Below are 23,902 nucleotides of genomic sequence, written 5' to 3'. Positions count from 1 at the left end.
GCCTTTCCCAACATTTCCCCCCTCCCCAGGCAGGAGGAATCCAACCCGCCGCGAACAAAGCGCGGCCTACAGGTGGGGAAACTGAGGCAGGGCGTGTGGGGGAGAGCCCTGAGGGATGCGGAGGAGGAGGAGGAGGAGGAAAAGCAGGAGCAGGAGGAGGAGGAGGAGGCTGGCGGCCAGGCCAGATGGCCGGGATTAATCATTCCTCGGGCTCCCGGCAGTGCCAGGGATGCGGGATCCGCCAATCCCACAGATTCCCGGCGGCTGTGTTTGTGTTCATCCCTCCAAAGCCCCCAGAAAGGTTTAAATTAGGAAAATATCCCCGGGAAACGGCGGGGACTGGGGAGCCGGCAGGGGTTTCCTTCCCGAAACCTCAAACCCCAAATCCGTGCGGGTGCCGACCCAAACCCGGGGGTCCCTCCCGTGCAGGAACAGCCCAGAATTCCTGGAAAACCGCGCTGATTTTGGTGACAATCCAGCGCCTCACGGCCCACCCGGAATCCTGCCGGCCTCTTTTCCACGATATTTTATTTATGGCCTCCCGGGGCCCTGTTGATCCAGGGAATTCTGCTGCGGAGCGCCATCAAAATTCAGCGCACGGAGCAACCTGTGCTCCACCAGCTGGATCCGTGCTCTAGGGCCGGCCCGAGCTCTGACCCCGGCCCCGGCCTGAGCTCTGCCCCCCAGGGATGGAGCTCTGCCCCCCAGGGATGGAGCTCTGCCCCCCAGGGATGGAGCTCTGCCCCCCCGGGATGGAGCTCTGCCGCTCCGGGGGATGGAGCTCTGCCGCTCCCGGGGATGGAGCTCTGGCCCCCCGGGATGGAGCTCTGCCGCTCCCGGGGATGGAGCTCTGCCCTAGCCCGAGCTCTGCCCCCCAGGGATGGAGCTCTGCCGCTCCCGGGGATGGAGCTCTGCCCCCCAGGGATGGAGCTCTGCCCCCCAGGGATGGAGCTCCGCCGTTCCCGGGGATGGAGCTCTGCCCTAGCCCGAGCTCTGCCCCCCAGGGATGGAGCTCTGCCCCCCAGGGATGGAGCTCTGCCGCTCCCGGGGATGGAGCTCTGCCCTAGCCCCAGCTCTGCCCCATCCCCGCCGCCCCTCCCGGGGAAGGATCGGCCCCAGCGGAGCTCCCGCTGCTCCGGCCCTGCCCCGCTCCCTCCTCCGCGGTTTTGGGAACAAAAGCGAGGCCCCGAGCTCCGGTTGCCGCGGCAACGGCGAGTTTGAAGGTGCCGCGGAGGCACTTGAGGAGCGGGGGAGGAGAAGGTCGCTGCTCCTTCCCTCCCTCCTCCTCCTCCTCTGCTTCCTCCCTCCGGCAGCTCCGGGCCGCGGGAGGGGGAAGAGGCGGGAGGAAGGCTCAGACCGCGGGTTCGGGATGGGGGCGATGCTCAGCGCCCCTAAAGCGTTCCCTGCAGGAACACAGCGGGCGTGAGGGCGGGTCCGGATCCCTAAATCCCGAGGGATCGCCTCCTGCTTGTGGGGTCACACCCAGCCCCACAGCGGGGGTCACACCCAGCCCCTGTAGGGTGAGGTGTACAGCCCTGCAGTGGGGTCACACCCCAGCCCCATAATGGGATCACACACAGTCCCACAGCGGGGTCACACCCAGTCCCTGTAGGGTGGGGTGTACAGCTCTGCAGTGGGGTCACACACAGTCCCACAACGGGGTCACATCCAGCCCTACAGTGGGGTCACACCCAGCCCCACAATGGGGTCACATCCAGTCCCATAATGGGATCACACACAGTCCCACAGCGGGGTCACACCCAGTCCCTGTAGGGTGGGGTGTACAGCCCCACAGCGGGGTCACACCCAGCCCCATAATGGGGTCACATCCAACCCCACAGTGGGGTCTCACCCAGTCCCATAATGCGATCACACACAGTCCCACAATGGGGTCACATCCAGCCCTACAGTGGGGTCACACCCAGCCCCATAATGGGGTCACATCCAACCCCACAGTGGGGTCACACCCAGCCCCATAATAGGGTCACACCCAGCCCCTGTAGGGTGGGATGTACAGACCCGCTGTGGGGTCACACCCAGCCCTACAATGGGGTCACACACAATCCTTGAATGGTCACACCCAGCCCCTGTAGGGTGGGGTGTACAGCCCTGCAGTGGGGTCACACCCAGCCCCATAATGGGGTCACATCCAACCCCACAGCGGGGTCACACCCAGTCCATGTAGGGTGGGGTGTACAGCCCCACAGTAGGGTCACACCCAGCCCCATAATGGGATCACACACAGTCCCCAGCGGGGTCACACCCAGTCCCATAATGGGATCACACACAGTCCCACAATGGGGTCACACCCAGTCCCTGTAGCGTGGGGTGTACAGCCCTGCAGTGGGGTCACACCCAGCCCCATAATGGGATCACACACAGTCCCACAATGGGGTCACACCCAGCCCCATAATGGGATCACACACAGCCCCACAGCGGGGTCACATCCAGTCCCTGTAGGGTGCGGTGTACAGCCCTACAATGGGGTCACTCCCAGTCCCATAATGGGATCACACCCAGCCCTACAATGGGGTCACACCAGTCCGTATAGGGTGGGGTGTACAGCCCTGCAATGGGGTCACACCCAGCCCCATAATGGGGTCACACACAGTCACGTAGGGTCACACCCATCCTCTGTAGGGTGGAGTGTAGAGCTCTACAATGGGGTCACACCCAGCCCCTCAGTGGGGTCACACCCAGCCCCATAATGGGGTCACACACCCAGCCCCACAATGGGGTCACACCCAGTCCTCCAGTGGGGTCACACCCAGCCCTACAATGGGGTCACATCCAGTCCCATAATGGGGTCACACCCGGTCCATGTGGGGTCACACACAATCCTTGTATGGTCACACCCAGTCCTACAATGGGGTCACACCCAGTCCCACAATGGGCTCACACCCAGCCCTACAGTTGGGTCACACCCAGTCCCACAATGGGGTCACACCCAGCCCTGTTCCCACCAGGTGGATTTGGGGGATCCCATTCCCACCAGGTGGATTTGGGGGATCCCGTTCCCACCAGGTGGATTTAGGGGGATCCCTTCCCCACCAGGTGGATTTGGGGGATCCCTTCCCCACCAGGTGGATTTGGGGGATCCCTTCCCCACCAGGTGGATTTTATGGGAACAGAGCGACTTTGCCAGGCCTCAGCAGCGCACAGAGCTCTCTGGGACGGAGAAATCCCAAATGGAAGAGCCCAGGAAGCCGCTCCTCCCTGGGGTTAATTAACACCCAGCTGCTTAATGAGCAGGAGGGGGAACAGCCTGTCCTGAAATCCCAAAAGCTCCAAATCCCAAAATCCTGGCCCAGTACAAGGCCAGCCTTGTTCCCAAAGCCCGGGATCAGGGGTCACACGAGGCTCCCTCGGCCCCGCTAAAATCTGGGAAAAATCAAATTAAAACCGGGATCGGGATTGGGATCGGGATTGCTCGGAGCTGCACCGGCAGCAAGAATGTCCCCAAGGCCAGCAGGGCTGGGGTGGCAGCAGGAATGTCCCCAGAACCCCTTGGTGGCTTTGTCCCACAGCCTGAAGGGCAGGGAGGGATGGCAGGAGCCAGGATTGGGGCAGGGATTTGGGGCAGGGAATGAGGGATGGATTTGGGATTTGGGGAACGGAATGGGGAATGGATCTGGGATTGGGGCAGGGAATGGGGGATGGATTTGGGATTTGGGGCAGGGAATGGGATTGTGAAGGGGCAGGGAATGGGGGATGGAACCAGGATTTGGGGCCAGGAGAGGACTGGGAAGTGGCAGGGAATGAGGGATGGATTTGGGTTTTGGGGCACAGAATGGGAGATGAGCCAGGTTTGGGGCAGGGAATGGGGGATGGATTCGGGATTTGGGGCAGGGAATGGGGGATGGATTCGGGATTTGGGGCAGGGAATGGGAGATGGATTTGGGGCAGGGAATGGGGGATGGATTCGAGATTGCAGCAGGGAATGTGGGATGGATTTGGATTTGGGGCAGGGAATGGATTCAGGATTTGGAGCAGGGAATGGGGGATGGATCTGGGACTAGGGCAGAGAATGGGGGATGGATCCAATTCCAGCATCTCCTTCCCCTCTCCAGCCCCAAACTGGGGCAAAACCCCACGCACATCCCAGGGAAGGGAAAACCCCCAAAATTCCCATTTAAATTCCCGTTTGTCCCCACCGCTCCATCCCAGCACATCCGGCCACCCCAGAGAAGGCAAAACCCCAAAAATTCCCATTAAAACTCCCACTGCTCCCCGCTGCTCCGTGCCCGCCCCGGCTGTCGCGCGTGTCCCCTGGCGCGGTGACATCGCCACCCCCCTGCAATTAGCGCGGGGCCGCGATTGATGTGACAGGCGGGAGTGGGAGCTTTTCATGGAAACGGGGACAAAAAAAAAAAAAAAAAAAAAAAAAAAATTAAATAAATAAAAAACCCTAAAGAGCTGACGGGAGGGAAAACCGCCCTCTCTCTTTATGCTGCGCTCGGCCTTCCCTTCCCCCAGCCTAGCTAGGCGCGGCTTAACTCCTGCCTGGCCAAAGCCGGGACTGAGGCTCGCGTGCTGCCCCATGGATGTGGAAATTCCCCTTTTAGCCGGGAAAAGGATTTGTCTTGGGGTCCTGCGGCGTCCCGGCGGGGTTTATGGGATGGTGAGGGCGGGAATGGGGTTTCGCACCTGGAGGGAACTTCTGGGAACAGCTGGAGCCCCCGTGGATCAAAATCCACCCCAAATGGCCTCATTTTTGTTGAGATCAGGGATCAGGGATCAGGGGAGGGTTTGTTTTGTAAGGAGCCGCTTTTGTAACCAAATCCCGGCCCTAATTCCGTGGGGTTTGTCCCGGTTCCAGGAAAAGCGGCAGGATGTGGCTGTGAGGTTTTCTGGGGGATTGCTGTGGGATGTTGTGGGATCATCGTCTCTCCTGGTGCCCGCTGCCTGGGGACTGCAAAATCCTAAATAATCGCAAGGAATAACACCCTCAGGAAGGGAAAACCTCAAAATTCCCATTTATTCCCTGTATGAGGTGCCAGGGATGGCCAGGAATCCCACATCCCAATCCTGGCCATTCCTGTCCCCACCTGCCCCAAATCCCAAACCCCAGATCCTAAATCCCAAATCTCAAATAACTCCAAATCTCAAATTGCAAACCCCAAATCTCAAGTCCCAAACAACCCTAAATCCCAAATCCCAAACCCCAAATCTCAAATCCCAAACAACCCCAAATCCCAAATATCAAATCCCAGATCCCAAACCTCAAACATGAAATCCCAAACCCCAGATCCCAAATCTCAAATAACCACAAATCTCAAATCGCAAACCCCAAATCTCAAATCCCAAACAACCTCAAATCCCAAACCCCCAAATAACCCTGAATCCCAAATCTCAAATCCCAAACAACCCCAAACCCCAAACAACCCTAAACCCCAAATCCAAAACCCCAAACAACCCCAAATCTCAAATCCCAAACAACTCCAAATCCCAAACTCCAAATCTCAAATCCCAAACCCAAAATCTCAAATCCCAAACCCCAAATCCCAACCCCAGCTCCTCCCCAGCCCTTTCAGGGTTTTTCTTTGGGGTCAAGGCAGGGATCTCATGGTGGACTTTTGGGAATGGAGCAGCCCCTGCTGCAGGGGAATCGGGATTTGTTCCCGGATTTTCGATCCCCTTGATCCCAAATCCCGTTCCAGGCTCTGGGGGCTAATTAGCCCAGAATTGATGAGGGGACAGGGAAAGGCCCAGGGCTTGGAATGTTAACGAGGGCCTCATTAGGATGGCAGGGTTAATTATGGGGTGCTTGGGGCTCATTAATTAATTATGGGGAGTTTGGGGCTCATTAATTAGGGGGTGTTTGGGGACCCTTTATCTGTGCTGTCCCGGCCATCTGGATCAATTAATGCCTCGTTAATTGGCTCGGTTCATTAAACGGCTCCCCCACAGTTTAATGGGGCTGGTGGGATGTTTTGGGGTCTCTGTTGTCTGCTTGGGGTCGTCCTGGGAACCCCAAAACCGCTGGGGGAGCCCCAAGTCCGGTCACCAATGGGGTGGGGACATCCATGGGGACACAGCCCTGGAATGGGAACGCTCTGGATTTAGGGTCCAAGGAATGGGAATGTTCTGGATTTAGGGTCTAAGGAATGGGAACACTCTGAATTTAGGGTCCAAGGAATGGGAATGTTCTGGATTTAGGGTCCAAGGAATGGGAACATTCTGGATTTAGGGTACAAGGAATCTCTGGATTTAGGGTCCAAAGAATGGGAACGCTCTGGATTTAGGATCCAAGGAATCTCTGGATTTAGGGTCCAAGGAATGGGAACACTCTGGATTTAGGGTCCAAGGAATCTCTGGATTTAGGGTCCAAAGAATGGGAACACTCTGGATTTAGGGTCCAAGGAATCTCTGGATTTAGGGTCCAAAGAATGGGAACGCTCTGGATTTAGGGTCCAAGGAATCTCTGGATTTAGGGTCCAAGGAATGGGAACGCTCTGGATTTAGGGTCAATGTATCTCTGGATTTAGGGTCCAAGGAATCTCTGGATTTAGGATGCAAGGAATGGGAACACTCTGGATTTAGGGTACAAGGAATAGGAACACTCTGGATTTGGGTCCCAGAAAAGGGAATGCTCAGGTTTAGGGCCCAAGGAATGGGGATGCTCTGGATTTAGGATTTGAGGAATGGGAAAATTCTGAGTTTTTTCCTGAGATTCTCTGGGATGGATTCTCCATCCCATTCCCATGGGAGATGTTCCAGGATGGATTCTCCATCCCATTCCTATGGGATGTTCCAGGATGGACTCTCCCTCCCATTCCCATGGGGGATGTTCCAGGATGGATTCTCCATCCCATTCCATTGCTGTTCCAGGATGGATTCTCCATCCCATTCCCATGGGATGTTCCAGGATGGATTCTCCATCCCATTCCATTGCTGTTCCAGGATGGATTCTCCATCCCATTCCTGTTGGGACGTTCCAGGATGGATTCTCCATCCCATTCCCATGGGATGGTCCAGGATGGATTCTCCATCCCATTCCATTGCTGTTCCAGGATGGATTCTCCATCCCATTCCCACAGGATGTTCCAGGATGGATTCTCCATCCCATTCCCGTGGGGGATGTTCCAGGATGGATTCTCCATCCCATTCCTATGGGATGTTCCAGGATGGATTCTCCATCCCATTTCTGTTGGGACGTTCCAGGATGGATTCTCCATCCCATTCCTGTTGGGATGTTCCAGGATATATTCTCCATCCCATTCCATTGATGTTCCAGGATGGATTCTCCATCCCATTCCTGTTGGGATGTTCCAGGATGGATTCTCCATCCCATTCCATTGCTGTTCCAGGATGGATTCTCCATCCCATTTCTGTTGGGGAGTTCCAGGATGGATTCTCCATCCCATTCCCACGGAATGTTCCAGGATGGATTCTCCATCCCATTCCATTGCTGTTCCAGGATGGATTCTCCATCCCATTCCATTGCTGTTCCAGGATGGATTCTCCATCCCATTCCTGTTGGGATGTTCCAGGATGGATTCTCCATCATTATCATTATGGGATGATGAGGAATGCTAAGGGACAATAAGGGACGATAAGGAATGATACGGGATTATAAGGGATGGTAAGATTTTATAATGGGTGATAAGGGATGATAAGAAATGATAAAAGGTTATAAGGCATGATAAAGGAGGATAAGTAATGATAAGGGGTGATAAAGGATGGTAAAGGATGATAAGGTTTGATAAGGGGTGATAAGGGATTATAAGAGATGATAGCTGATGGTAAGGGATTATAAAACATGATAAGGGCTGATAAAGGGTGATAAGAGATAAAAGATAAGGATTTATCCCATCTTGATCTATTATCCCTGCAGGCAGATCCATTTCCTAGGCCCTTATCACACTTTTCCCAGTGCTCCCGATATTCCAGCCCCGCGCTGCTCCATCCTCATCCCAGCAGGAGGCTGAGGGGGGGACCCAGCTCAGGAGGCATCGGGGAGCCCTGAGTTGTGTTTTGTTTTCTATTTTATTTAATATTTTATTTTATTTTCATTTCCTTTCGTTTTGTTGTATTCTATTGTATTTTACATTTTACATTTTATATTTTATATTTTATATTTTATATTTTATATTTTATATTTTATATTTTACATTTTATATTTTATATTTTATATTTTATATTTTATATTTTATATTTTATATTTTACTTTTTTATTTTTACTTGATTTTTAATGCTTTCTATTTTACATTTTATTTTAGTCTATTAGATTTCCTGTTTTCTATTTTATATTCTATATTTTATTCTATTCTATTCCACTGCAGGTCAGGGACAGGGGGACACGGCAGCCATGGGGGACAAAGGGACACCACAGTTGGGGACAGGGGGACAGAGCATCCATGGAGACAGGGGGGCATGGCAGGTAGAGTCAGGGGACAGGGGGGACAAGGGGACACCGCCAGTGGGGACAAGGGACACCACATTTGGGGACAGAGGACACTGCAGCCATAGGGACAAAGGGACACTGCAGGTGGGGACGGGGGACAGGGCAGCCATGGGGACAAGGGGACAGGGCAGCCATGTGGGGACAGGGCAGCCATGGGGACAGGGGACCCCACAGTTGGGGACAGGGGGACAGGGCAGTCATGGAGGGACGCTGTAGGTGGGGATAAGGGGACACCAGAGCCATGGGGGACAGGGAACACAGCAGCCTTGGGGACAGTGGGACATGGCAGGTGGGGACAGGAGACAGGGCAGACATGGGCAGAGGGGACATGGCAGTTGGGGACAAGGGAACGGGGCAGCCATGGGGGGACACTGCAGGTGGGGACAAGGGGACACCAGAGCCATGGGGCACAGGGAACACAGCAGCCATGGGGGGACATGGCAGCCATGGGGACAGGGGACAGGGCAGCCATGGGGACAGGGCAGGTGGGGACAGGGGGACAGGGCTGCCATGTGGGGACATGGCAGCCATGGGGGCAGTGAGACAGGGCAGCTGGGGACAGGGGACAGGGCAGCCATGGGGGGCACTGCAGGTGAGGACAAGGGGACACAAGAGCCATGGAGGACAGGGAACACAGCCGCCATGGGGGGACACGGCAGCCATGGGGACAGGGCAGGTGGGGACAGGGGGGACAGGGCAGCCATGTGGGGACACGGCAGCCATGGGGGCAGTGAGACAGGGCAGTTTGGGACAGGGGACATGGCAGGTGGGGACAGGAGACAGGGCAGTTTGGGACAGGGCAGTTGGGGACAGGGGACAGGGCAGCCATGGGGGACAAAGCAGCCACGGGGACAGTGGACCCCACAGCTGGGGACAGGGGACAGGGCAGCCATGGGGACAGGGGACTCTATAGCTGGGGACAGGGGACAGGGCAGCCATGGGGACAGGGGACAGTGCAGATGGGGACAAGAGGACCCCGCAGTTGGAGACAGGGGGACAGGACAGCCATGGGGGGACACAGCAGCCGTGGGGACAGGGGACAGGGCAGCCATGGGGGGACAGGGGGACATTGCAGTTGGGGACAGCGCAGCCAGGGGGACATTGTAGTTGGGGACAGGGGCCAGGGCAGCCCCGCCCCCCCCCCGGAGCAGCTGCGGTGCCGCGGCCTTGAGGAGCTTTGTGGGCGCTGAAAGGAGCGGGGAGGGCCCCGAGGCTCTAATTGCGCTAATTACCTTAATTGGGGCCTCGGTCCCGCGCCAAGGTCATCCCTGAGTCCTTGGCAGAGGGGGAGGGAGGGGCTCCAAACCCCCTGGAAACGGGAATGGGGTGGTTGGGAATGGGGGATTTGAAATGTCCTGGAACCCCCTGAAAATGGGAATGGGGGATTTTGGGAGTGTCCAGGAATCCCCAGAAATGACAGTAGGAGATTTGGGAATGTCCTGGAACCCCTGGAAATGGGGGTGTGGGATTTGGGAATGGGGGAGTGGGAATGTCCTGGAACCCCTGGAGGTGGGAATGGGGTATTTGGGAATATTCAGAAACCACCCAGAAATGAGAGTGAGGAATTTGGGAATGGGGGATTTGGGAGAATCCAGGAACCCATGGAAATGGGAATGGGGGACTTGGGAATGTCCTGGAACCCCTGGAAATGGGAGTGGGGGATTTTGGAATATCCAGAAACCCCTTGGAGGTGGGAATGAGGGATTTGGAAGGCCCAGGAACCCCTCAAGGCCCTGGAGGTGGGAATGGGGGATCTGTGGGACACAGGTGCCCCTGGAAGCAGAAATGGGGGATTTGGGAACATCCAGGAACCCCTAGGAGCAGGAACAGGGGATGTTTGGGATATCCAGGGTGAGAACCAGGGCCGAGACGCTTCCAGAACCCTGGAGCATCCCAAAAAGAAGATCCCAATCCATGTCCTGTCCTCTCAGGGATCTACCACCACTTTTCCAGGCCCCCTTTCCCTCCTCAAATCTCTGGAATTCCCTGCGACTCTGGGATGGCATCCTTTTGGGATGGGAGTGTTTTGGGGGGATCTGCGGCTGCCACTTCCATAAAATCCCGTTTCTCCCTGGAGCGTGCTCCCGGAGTGCCCGGCTCCCTTGCTATGGTGACAGACAGGCCCCTCTCCTGTCCTCATCCCGAAAAAACACCCAGTTGCCATGGCAACGCGGTGATGGAGTGACAACGATCCCATGGCTTGGGATATGGATGGATATGGAACGGCTGGAGAGACCTGGCAGGGTCAGGGCAGGGAACAGGAATGGTGCCAGTGCTGGAGCACGGCCCGGGAATGAGGGGACACTGAGGGCATGGAGTGCGGCCAAAATCCAGCAGCTGGAACGTCTCTGGGCATCCCACATCCATCCATGGATCCATCCATCCATCCATCATCCATCCATGGATCCATGGATCCATCCATCCATCCATCCATCCATCCATCCATCCATCCCTCCATCCATCATCCATCCATCATCCATCCATCCATCCATCATCCATCCATCATCCATCCATCCATCCATCCATCCATCCATCCATCCATCATCCATCCATCCATCCATCCATCCATCCATCCATCCATCCATCCATCATCCATCCATCCAACCATCCATCCATCATCCATCCATCCATCCATCCATCCATCCATCCATCATCCATCATCCATCCATCATCCATCCATCATCCATCAATCCATCATCCATCCATCCCTCCATCATCCATCATCCATCCATCATCCATCCATCCATCCATCCATCCATCCATGGATCCATCCATCCATCATCCATCCATCCATCCATCCATCCATCCATCCATCCATCCATCATCCATCCATGGATCCATCCATCATCCATCCATCCATCCATCCATCCATCCATCCATCCATCCATCATCCATCCATCATCCATCCATCCATCCATCCATCCATCCATCATCCATCATCCATCCATCCATCCATCCATCCATCCATCCATCCATCCATCCATCCATCCATCCCTCCATCATCCATCATCCATCCATCATCCATCCATCCATCATCCATCCATCCATCAATCCATCCATCCATCCATCCATCCATGGATCCATCCATCATCCATCCATCCATCCATCCATCCATCCATCCATCCATCCATCCATCCATCCATCCATCATCCATCCATCCATCCATCATCCATCCATCATCCATCCATCCATCCATCCATCATCCATCCACCCATCCATCCATCCATCCATCATCCATCCATCCATCCATCCATCCATCCATCCATCCATCCATCATCCATCCATCCATCCATCCATCCATCATCCATCCATCCATCATCCATCCATCCATCCATCCATCATCCATCCATCCATCCATCCATCCATCCATCCATCCATCCATCCATCCATCCACCCATCCATCCATCCATCCATCATCCATCCATCCATCCATCCATCCATCATCCATCCATCCATCATCCATCCATCCATCCATCCATCCATCCATCCATCCATCCATCCATCCATCCATCATCCATCCATCCATCCATCCATCCATCCATCCATCCATCCATCCATCCATCCATCCATCCATCCATCCATCCATTCCCACTTTTCCCAGCCCTGTGTCCCTGTCCCTGCCATGGCTGGAGCTGTTCCAGAATCTTCCCTGGCACAGTGTGGGGAAAGCAGCACAGGGGACTCCTTTTCCCTGGAAAAAGGAAAATCCTGTCTGGGGAAATGTCCTGGAAAATGCGATCCTGAGGGCAGCTGTGCACCCTGGAGCTGCTTTCCTAACTTTTCCATGATAAAGGAGCTGGATTTCCTATTTTTCCATGGAAAAGGAGCTGCTCTTCCCAATTGTCCATTAAAAAGGAGCTGCTTCTCCCACTTTTCCATGGAAAAGAAGGCTCTGACCTGGCTTTTCCAGAGAAAAGGAGCCCCCAAGAGTTGCTTCCCCTCCATTTTTGCATGGAAAAGGAGCTGGTTTGCCCTGTTTTTCCATGGAAAGGGAGTAGCTCTTCTCATTTTTCCATGGAAAAGGAGCTGCTTTCCCCATTTTTCCATGGAAAAGAAGGCCCTGACCTCGCTTTTCCATGGAAAAGGAGTTGTTTTCTCCCCATTTTTCCACAGAAAAGGAGCTGGATTTCCCATTTTCCATGGAAAAGGAGCTGTTTTGCCCTGGTTTTCCATGGAAAAGGAGCAGCTTTTGCCATTTTCCATGGAAAGCAGCCCCAGGCCGGAGCTGGGACCGGAGATCGAAGCCCTCACCATTAATTGCCTCCCCCGGCTCCTGCATAATGCACGAGCTGCTCCTCTGCACCCCTGCCTCATTTTATTTTATTTTATTTTATTTTATTTTATTTTATTTTATTTTATTTTATTTTATTTTATTTTATTTTATTTTATTTTATTTTATTTTATTGGCCCTTTTATTTAATTTACCATCCCCTTTTATTGATTTATCAACTTCCTTTTTATTGAATTCATCAACTCCTTTTATTTAATTTATAGCCCCTCTTTTATTTATCAAATCCCCTTCTATCTATCAACCCCTTTTTATTTATCAACCCCTTTTTTATCAACCCTTTTTTATCTTATTTATCAACTCCCTTTTATTTATCAAGCTTATTTTATTTTATTTTATTTTATTTTATTTTATTTTATTTTATTTTATTTTATTTTATTTTATTTTATTTTATTTTATTTTATTTTATTTTATTTTATTTTATTTGTCCTTTATTGAATTTACCATCCTCTTTTATTGAATTTATCAACTCTTTTTTATTTAATTTATCAACTCTTTTTATTTAATTTATCAACCCTTTTTATTTAATTTATCAGCCCCTTTTATTTAATTTATCAACTCATCTTATTTAATTTATCAAGCGCTTTTATTGATTTATCAACTCCACTTTTCTTTAATTTATCAACCCTTTTATTGAATTCATCAACTCCTTTTATTTATCTGCCCCTCTTTTATTTTATTTATCAAATCCCCTTCCATTTATCAATCCCTCTTTTATTTAAAAACCCCTTTTTATCTTATTTATCAAGTTCTTTTTTATTTATCAAGCCCTTTTTTACCTACCCTATTTTATTTTATTTTATTTTATTTTATTTTATTTTATTTTATTTTATTTTATTTTTTTATTTTATTTTATGTTTTATTTTATTTCATTATTTTATTTTATTTTATTTTATTTTATTTTATTTTATTTTATTTTATTTTATTTTATTTTATTTTATTTTATTTTATTTTATTTTATTTTATTTTATTTTATTTTATTTTAATTTCCAACCCCTTTCATCTCTCAGCCCCGTGGATCCTCGAGCTCCATTTTGCATTTCCAACATTGGGAATTCCGGAATTCCTCCCTGTCCCTCGTGTCCCCTGGTTGGTGGTGACAGCTGGCAGGGAGGGGACAAGTTGGGGACAATGTCTTCAACACATTGTCACATCCCAAATTTGTCCCCTGTTTGATGGTGAGGGCCTGGAGGGAGGGGACAAATCAGGAATGGTGTCCCCAACATTCCCCCTTGTCCCCAAATTTGTCACCTGGTTGGTGGTGACAGCCTGGAGGGAGGGGACAAATTTGGGACAATGCCTCAGGGACACCTGCATGGCCCCCAAGAGGTCCCCAAGAGTGTCCCCAAGAGGGTCCCCAAGAGCATGACCAAGCCAGAGAAAATGTCCCCAGCGTGTCCCCATGTCCCAAACTTGTCCCCTGTTTGATGGTGAGGGCCTGGAGGGAAGAGACAGATCAGGAACGGTGTCCCCAACAGATTGTCACATCCCAAACTTGTCCCCTGGTTCACAGTGAGGGCCTGGGGAGAGGGGACAGAATGGGGACAATGTCTCAGGGACACCTGCATGGCCCCCAAGAGGTTCCCAAGAGTGTGGCTTGGGGACCAGGCCAGGGACAGTGTCCCCAACGTGTCCCCATGTCCCAAACTTGTCCCCTGTTTGATGGTGAGGGCCTGGAGGGAAGGGACAAATCGAGGACAGCGTCCCCAACATTTCCTCTCATCACAAACCTGTCCCCTGGTTAATGGTGGCAGCTGGCAGGGAGGGGACAGAGCAGGGACAATGTCTCAGGGACACCTGCATGGCCCCCAAGAGTGTGGCTTGGGGACCAGGCCAGGGACAGTGTCCCCAATGTGTCCTGCTCACCATGGCCTCTCCCTGAGCCCTGTGACACTGATGGATGTGACAATGTCACCGCGGTGCCACCCTCTCTGGGAGGACAGGGCAGCATCCCAGTCCAGCCCAGCACGCCACCCAGTGTCCCTCTGAGCTGCCACCAACCCTGGGCCACCTCCTGTCCCCTCCCTGCCAGCCTCGGGGACAAGGATTGGGGTCAGAGCCCTTCAGGGGAATCTGTGACTGCCACCACCCCCTTGGCCACCTCGTGTCCCCTCCCTGCCACCCTCGGGGACAAGGATTGGGGTCAGAGCCCTTCAGGGCGATCTGTGACTGCCGCCACCCCTGGGCCACCTCCTGTCCCCTCCCTGCCACCCTCGGGGACAGGGACTGGGCCCGGAGCCACCGGCATTAATTAATGAACTCGTTAATTGCCGGCAGCTGCCGCCCCCTCCCCGCTCCGCTCACGGCCCGGCGGGTGCGAGACAGCGCGTCTGGCACGGCAGCGACACCCGGCACGGCACGGCACGGGTTAAAAACCGGGATTCGGCATGGAAAACCCGGGATTGGGGGCTTGAAAAACTGGGATTCCTGGATAAAAACCGGGATTGGGGACAAAAAAACTGGGATTCGGGGAGGAAAAGCTGGAATTCCTGGATGCAAAGCTGGGGTTCAGGGATGAAAAACTGGAATTGGGGGAATAACAAAATGGGATTCAAGGATAAAAAAAAACGGGACTGGGGGATAAAAACTGGGATTCAGGGATGAAAAGCTGGATTTCAGGGATATAACCCTGAAATTCCCAGATGAAATATTGGAATTTGGGGGTAAAAAGCTGGAAATTAGGGTATAAAGACCTGGGATTCAGGGATGTAAAGCAGGGATTGGAGAATAAAAAGAATAAAAAACTGGGACTGGGGGGTTGAAAAGCTGGAATTTGGGGGGATAAAAAATTGGAATCTGGGGATAAAAGCTGGAAGTCCCAGACAAAAAGCTGGAATTCAGGGATGAAAAACCAGGATTGGGGCCTTGAAAGTCTTGGATTCGAAGATGAGAAACCGGGATTGGGGACATAAAACTGGGATTCGGGGAGGAAAAGCTGGAATTCCTGGATACAAAGCTGGGATCCAGGGATAAAAAACTGGAATTCAGGGATATAACCCTGGAATTCCCAGATAAAAGGTTGGAGTCCTGGGATAAAAAACTGCAATTGAGGGATAAAATCTGGGATTCAGGGATAAAAAGCAGGGATTGGGGGATAAAAAAACTGGGACTGGGGGGTTGAAAAGCTGGAATTCAGGATTAAAAAGCTGGAATTTGGGAGGATAAAAGGTTGGAATCTGGGGATAAAAGCTGGAAGTGGGGGAATAAAAAACTGGAATTCAGGGATGAAAAACCAGGATTGGGGCCTTTCAAAACTCGGATTTGAGGATGAAAAACCGGGATTCGGGGATAAAGACTGGGATTCAGGGACATCACCCTGGAATTCCCAGATAAAAGGTTGGAATTTGATGATAAAAAACTGGGATTGGGGGCTTGAAAAGCCGGAATTCCTGGATCAAAAACTGGAATTTGGGGGGATAAAGAGCTGGAATTCAGGGATAAAAGATGGAATTCCCGGGTAAAAATCTGGGATGGGGGGTTAAAATCTGGAGTTCAGGCATAAAAAGTTGGGATTAATGGATAAAAAGCTGATATTTGGGGATGAAAAGCTGGAATTGGGGGGTTAAAAAGCTGAAATTCAGGGATGTAATTTGGAACTGGGGGATAAAACTCTGGAATTCCCGGATAAAAAGCTGGAATTCAGGGATAAATAACCGGGATTCATGGATAACATCAGGAATTGATGGATAGAGCCGGGATCGGCGCTCTGTGCGTGCGGCCCCAGCCCCGGCGCAGCCCCGCGGGCTCCTCAGATCCCCGCCCGCCAATCGCGCCCGACAGCGCCGAGCGGCGGCCCCGGCACGACCCCGCTGTCACCCGCTGTCACTCTGTGTCACTCAGTGCCACCCCGTGCCACCCCCGGCACCGCAGGGGGGGCTTTGTCCTGAACCCGCGCCCGTGGCACGCCCGTGTCGCTCTCGTGTCGCTCCCAGGGGTGGCTTCGTCCTGAACCCCAGGCCTGTGTCACTCCCGTGTCCCTCCCATGTCATTCCCGTGTCCTTCTCATGTTGCTCCCACGTTGCTCCATGTCACTTTGGTGTCACTCCCAGGGGTGGCTTCGTCCTGAACGCCAGGTCTGTGTCATTCCCGTGTCCCTCTTTTGTCACTCTCATGTTCCTCCCATGTCATTCCCGTGTCCTTCTCATGTTGCTCCCACGTTGCTCCATGTCACTTTGGTGTCACTCCCAGGGGTGGCTTCGTCCTGAACGCCAGGTCTGTGTCATTCCCATGTCCCTCCTGTGTCACTCCCGTGTCACTCCCATGTCATTCCCATGTCCCTTCTGTGTCACTTTGGTGTCCCTCCCAGGCGTGGCTCTGTCCTGAACCCCAGATCTGTGTCCCTCCCATATCATTCCCACGTCCCTCCCATGTCCCTCCCATGTCCCTCCCGTGTCCCTCTTGTGTCACTCCCACGTCCCTTCAGTGTCACTTTGGTGTCACTCCCAAGGGTGTCCCCGTCCTGAACCCCAGATCTGTGTCACTCCCGTGTCCCTCCCATGTCATTCCCAAGTCCCTCGTGTCACTGACGTTTTCCTTCTGCGTCACTTTGGTGTCACTCCCAGGGGTGGCTCTATCCTGAGCCCCAGGTCCATGTCCCTCCCGTGTCCCTCCCGTGTCCCTCCCGTGTCGCTCTTGTGTCACTCCCAAATCCCTCCTGAGTCATTTCTACGTCCCTCTTGTGTCACTCCCATGTCCCTTCAGTGTCCCTTTGGTGTCACTCCCAAGGGTGTCCCCGTCCTGAACCCCAGATCTGTGTCACTCCCGTGCACTCCTGCGTCCCTTCCATGTCATTCCCATGTCCCTCCCGTGTCCTCCCGGCACTCCAGGGACGGCTCTGTCCTACCCCGCACCGTCCCATGTCACTCCCATGTCACTCTCATGTCCCTTCCATGTCCCTCCTTGCACTGCAGGGGTGGCTTTGTCTTGAGCCTGTCCCGCGTCACTCCCATGTCCCCATGGTGTCACTCCCGTGTCCCTCCCGTGTCCCTCTGGTGTCTTCCGGCTGTTCCCTTCCGTGACCTGCCAGCCTTTGCAATGACGAGCCCGAAGCTCCGGAGCCCCCGGGGATGGAAATCTGGGAATCTGCCCGGCAACAGCCGCAGAAAGGCGGGAATCAGCGCTTTTCCCGGGATTCTGTCCCGGGGTTTTCTTCGCTGGGGACAGGCGCTGTGACAGGAGGTGACACGGAGGGAGACAAATCTTCCCCGAGCGGGATGATCCCAATCCATCCTGAGGGATTCCAGCAAAGGGAGCCGGAATTCCGGGCGGGAACCAGACCTGCTCTGCCTGGATCCCCCCATCACTGCATGCTCCGATCCCAAAAATTCTGCAAGGATTTCAGTGGGAAGGGAATCCACAGCTGATCCCATTCCATGGCCACCTCCCAGATATCCCAAACTGCTCTAATCTCACATCCATGGGCACTTCCCAAATATCCCAGATGGCTCCAATCCCATTCCATGGGCACTTCCAAATATCCCAGACTGCTCTGATCCCATTCCATGGATCCTTCCCAAATATCCCAGATGGCTCCAATCCCATTCCATGAATCCTTCCCAAATGTCCCAGACTGCTCCAATCCCATTCCATGAATGCTTCCCAAATATCCCATACTGCTCCAATCCCATTCCATGGATGCTTCCCACTATCTCATTCATGCTCTCATCCCAAAAATCCTGGAAGGATTTCGGTGGGAAGGGAAACTGCAGCTGATCCCATTCCATGGACACTTCCCAAATACCCCAGATGGCTCTGATCCCATTCCATGGGCACGTCCCAAATATCCCAAACTGCTCCAATCCCATTCCATGGATGCTTCCCACTATCTCGTTCATGCTCTCATCCCAAAAATCCTGGAAAGATTTCAGTGGGAAGGGAAACTGGAGCTGATCCCATTCCATGGGCACATCCCAAATATCCCAAACTGCTCCAATCCCATTCCATGGATCCTTCCCAAATATCCCAAACTGCTCCAATCCCATTCCATGGGCACTTCCCAAATACCCCAGACTGCTCCAGGCCCCAGACAAGCTCAGCTCGGCTGAGCCAAGCTTAGCCAAACTCTCCCTATGAATTCCAGCTGGGAATTCCAGCCCTGCTCTCATTGTTCCAACACCTCGGAACATTCCCGTCTCCAGACTCAACGTTGGGACATTTGGTTGTGGATTTTTCCCGATTTTCTTTCACATTCCTGGTTTTCCAGCTCTCACCCTCACCCCTGCCGTGGTTGTTTCCATCTTCCCAAAAAAAAACCTGAGCCGCTTTTCTCATTGGGAAAACAAAGCATCCCCAAAACCTCCACCCCTAAAAAAACCCCAAATCCAACAGGACCCCCAGAATTCCCTCTTGGAATTTGTTTCCCTGCTTTGTTTTCCCAATGAGAGGAAAACTCCTCCCAAACCAGGAATTCACCGCTCGTTCCTGGTTTGGGGTTGGAGGGAAAAGACATTCCCGGTGTCCCCGAGGCGGCGGCTCCAAAATCCGGGATTGTTTGGAGCATCCCTGGATCCCGGCGAGCATTCCCAGAGCCTTCATTCCCGGCCGCCCTGAGCACCTCATTAACGAGGATCATTAATTATTCACGGCGCGCGTTGATTAGCGGCGCCTGCAGCCGGAATAATTTGTTTTTCCATCAACACTTCCCGGTCCCCAGCGGAGCCGCGGGAAGGAATCGCTGCCGGCTGGGAGTGGCCGCGGCTGGATCGGGAATGGCAGCCCGGAATTGCTGGGATATCCGGGAATGGCAGCCTGGAATTGCTGGGATATCCGGGAATGGCAGCCTGAAATTCCTGGATATCTGGGAATGGCAGCCTGGAATTGCTGGGATATCCGGGAATGGCAGCCCGGGATTGCTGGGATATCCGGGAATGGCAGGCTGGAAATGCTGGGATATCCGAGAATGGCAGCCTGGAAATGCTGGGATATCCAGGAATGGCAGCCTGAAATTCCTGGGATATCTGGGAATGGCTCTGGGATATCTGGGAATGGCAGCCTGAAATTCTTGGGATATCTGGGAATCGCTCTGAGATATTTGGGAATGGCAGCCTAGAATTCCTGGGATATCCGGGAATGGCAGCTCCACATCCCTGGGATATCTGGGAATGGCAGCCTGGAATTGCTGGGATATACGGGAATAGCCCTGAGATATTTGGGAATGGCAGCCCTGAATTGCTGGGATATCAGGGACTGGCAACCTGAAACTCTTGGGATATCCAGGAATGGCAGCCCAAAATTCTTTGGATATCCAGGAATGGAAGTTCTACATCCCTGGGATATCTGGGAATGGCTCTGAGATATCCAGGAATGGCTCTGGGATATCTGGGAATGACCGCCTCACATCTCTGGGGTAGAAGGGAATGGCCCTGGGATATCCAGGAATGGCAGCTCCACATCCTTGGGATACCTGGGAATGGCAGTCTGGAATTGCTGGGATACCTGGGAATGGCAGCCTGGAATTGCTGGGATATCTGGGAATGACTTTGGGATATCCAGGAATGGCATCCCGGAATTGCTGGAATATCCAGGAATGGCAGCTTGGAATTGGTGGGATATCTGGGAATGGCTCTAGGATATCCAGGAATGGCAGCCCCACATCCCTGGGGTATCCAGGAATGGCTCTAGGGTATCTGGGAATGGGAGCTTGGAATTGCTGGGATATCCGGGAAGGGCAGCCCCCCATCTCTGGAATATAAGGGAATAGTCTGGGATATCTGGGAATGGCAGCCCCACATCCCTGGGATATCTGGGAATGGCAGCATGAAATTCCTGGGATACCCGGGAATTGCATCCTGGAATTGCTGGGATATCTGGGAATGGCAGCCCAGAGTTGCTGGGATATCCGGGAATGGCAGCCTGGAAATGCTGGGATATCCGGGAATGGCAGCCTGAAATTCCTAGGATATCTGGGAATGGCTCTGGGACATCTGGGAATGGCAACCTGAAATTCTTGGGATATCTGGGAATCGCTCTGAGATAGTTGGGAATGGCAGCCTAGAATTCCTGGGATATCCGGGAATGGCCCTGGGATATCCAGAAATAGCATCCCAGAATTCCTGAGATATCTGGGAATGGCAGCTCCACATCCCTGGGATATCTGGGAATGGCAGCCTGGAATTGCTGGGATATACGGGAATAGCCCTGAGATATTTGGGAATGGCAGCCCTGAATTGCTGGGATATCCGGGACTGGCAACCTGAAACTCTTGGGATATCCAGGAATGGCAGCCCAAAATTCTTTGGATATCCAGGAATGGAAGTTCTACATCCCTGGGATATCTGGGAATGGCCCTGGGATATCCAGGAATGGCAGCTCCACATCCTTGGGATACCTGGGAATGGCAGTCTGGAATTGCTGGGATATCTGGGAATGACTTTGGGATATCCAGGAATGGCATCCTGGAATTGCTGGAATATCCAGGAATGGCAGCTTGGAATTGGTGGGATATCTGGGAATGGCTCTAGGATATCCAGGAATGGCAGCCCCACATCCCTGGGGTATCCAGGAATGGCTCTAGGGTATCTGGGAATGGGAGCTTGGAATTGCTGGGATATCCGGAAGGGCAGCCCCCATCTCTGGAATATAAGGGAATAGTCTGGGATATCTGGGAATGGCAGCCCCACATCCCTGGGATATCTGGAAATGGCAGCCCAGAATTCCCAAGATATTTGACAATGGAAGCCTGGAATTGCTGGGATATCTGGGAATGGCAGCCCCACATCCCTGGGATATCTGGGAATGGCAGCATGAAATTCCTGGGATACCCGGGAATTGCATCCCAGAATTGCTGGGATATCTGGGAATGTCAGCCCGGAGTTGCTGGGATATCCAGGAATGGCAGCCCTGAAATGCTGGGATATCCAGGAATGGCAGCCTGAAATTCCTAGGATATCTGGGAATGGCTCTGGGATATCTGGGAATGGCAACCTGAAATTCTTGGGATATCTGGGAATCGCTCTGAGATAGTTGGGAATGGCAGCCTAGAATTCCTGGGATATCCGGGAATGGCCCTGGGGTATCCAGAAATAGCATCCCAGAATTCCTGAGATATCTGGGAATGGCAGCTCCACATCCCTGGGGTATCTGGGAATGGCAGCCTGGAATTGCTGGGATATACGGGAATAGCCCTGAGATATTTGGGAATGGCAGCCCTGAATTGCTGGGATATCCGGGACTGGCAACCTGAAACTCTTGGGATATCCAGGAATGGCAGCCCAAAATTCTTTGGATATCCAGGAATGGAAGTTCTACATCCCTGGGATATCTGGGAATGGCTCTGAGATATCCAGGAATGGCTCTGGGATATCTGGGAATGACCGCCTCACATCTCTGGGGTATAAGGGAATGGCCCTGGGATATCCAGGAATGGCAGCTCCACATCCTTGGGATACCTGGGAATGGCAGCCTGGAACTGCTGGAATATCTGGGAATGACTCTGGAATATCCAGGAATGGCAGCCCAAAATTCTTTGGATATCCAGGAATGGAAGCTCCACATCCCTGGGATATAAGGGAATAGCCCTGGCATATCCAAGAATGGCTCTGGGATATCTGGGAATGACAGCTTGGAATTGCTGGAATATCCAGGAAGGGCAGCCTCACATCTCTGGGCTATAAGGGAATAGCCCTGGGATATCCAGGAATGGCTCTGAGATATTTGGAAATGGCTCTGGGATATCCAGGAATGACACTGGGATATCCAGGAATGGCTCTGGGATATCTGGGAATGGCTCCCCCAGTCCCTGCCCACTCCTGGCTGTGTTTTCCCTGCTACTTTTTGGGTTCTCCTGGAATTTTTGGGATCGGCATTCCCCCCATGGCTCCAATTCCAGCTAGAATGTTCCAGGAGAAGCTGCCGGGCCCTGAACCACCCCAGGACCCTTTGGCGGGGACCCACAGACCTGGATAAACCTGGGAGTGATGCGGGATAAATCCAGGAGCGATCTGGGATAAATCCAGGAGAGATTCTGCATAAATCTGGGAATGATCCAGGAGCAATTAGGGATAAATCCAGGAGCAATTTGGGATAAACCCAAGAGTGATTCAGGATAAATCCAGGACCGATTCTGGATAAATCTGGGAGAGATTCCAGATAAATTCAGGAGCAATCCTGGATAAATTCAGGAGTGATTTGGGATAAACCCTGGAGTGATTCCAGATAAATTCAGGAGCAATCCTGGATAAATTCAGGAGTGATTTGGGATAAATCCTGGAGTGATTTGAGATAAATCCAGGAGCAATCTGGGATAAATCCAGGAGTGATTTGGGAGAAATCCAGGAGCAATCTGGGATAAATCCAGGAGCAATCTGGGATAACTCCAGGAGTGATTTGGGATAAATCCGGGAGCGATCCGGGAGCAGCCGCTGCTCCGCGCCCTCCCTGCTGCCGGTGATTTACGAGCGGCTGTTGGGAACGTGGCAGCTTTATCCCACTCCTGAGACTCCATAAATTCCGGAGGAAGATGGAGAGGCTGGGAAAGCTTTTCCTGCCTGATGGCTCCCCAGGCTCCGTTCATGGCGCTAAACGCCAGGGGCGGAATAACGGGAATAACGGATTAAACAGGCGGCACGGGGACACGGATGGGAGGGGGAAGGGCTGGAGCATCCCAGGGTTGGGCTGGGATATCCTGGAATATGGCCAGGGCATCCCAAATTAAAGTCAGGGATTTGGGCCAGGATACCCTGGAATATGGCCAGGACATCCCAAACAATCATTGTGATATCCCAGAGACTGAGATGCTGAATTCCAATGGATCCTTGGGACATCCAGCAAATCCCGTGATAGGCCCATCCCTATGGATCTGCCCCCATCCCATCCCTCTGGATCTGCCCATTCCTATGGATCTGCCCCCATCACATCCCTATGGATCTGCCCCATCCCTATGGATCTGCCCCATCTCATTCCTATGGATCTGTTCCCATCACATCCCTATGGACCTTCCTCATTCCATCCCTATGGACCTTCCCCATCCCATTCCTATGGATCTGCCCCATCTCATTCCTATGGATCTGCCATTCCTATGGATCTGTTCCCATCCCTACGGGTCTGCCCTATCTCACTCCTATGGATCTGCTCCACTCCATCCCTATGGACCTTCCCCATTCCATTCCTATGGATCTGCCCCATCTCATTCCTATGGATCTGCTCCATCTCATTCCTATGGATCTGCCCCATTATATCCCTATGGATCTGCCCCATTCCATCCCTATGGA

This window comes from Melospiza melodia, chromosome 15 (assembly GCF_035770615.1).
Source record: "Melospiza melodia melodia isolate bMelMel2 chromosome 15, bMelMel2.pri, whole genome shotgun sequence".
Classification (NCBI taxonomy): Eukaryota; Metazoa; Chordata; class Aves; order Passeriformes; family Passerellidae; genus Melospiza; species Melospiza melodia.
The sequence above is the reverse complement of the archived record's forward strand: the minus strand, read 5'-3'. Positions refer to the sequence as shown.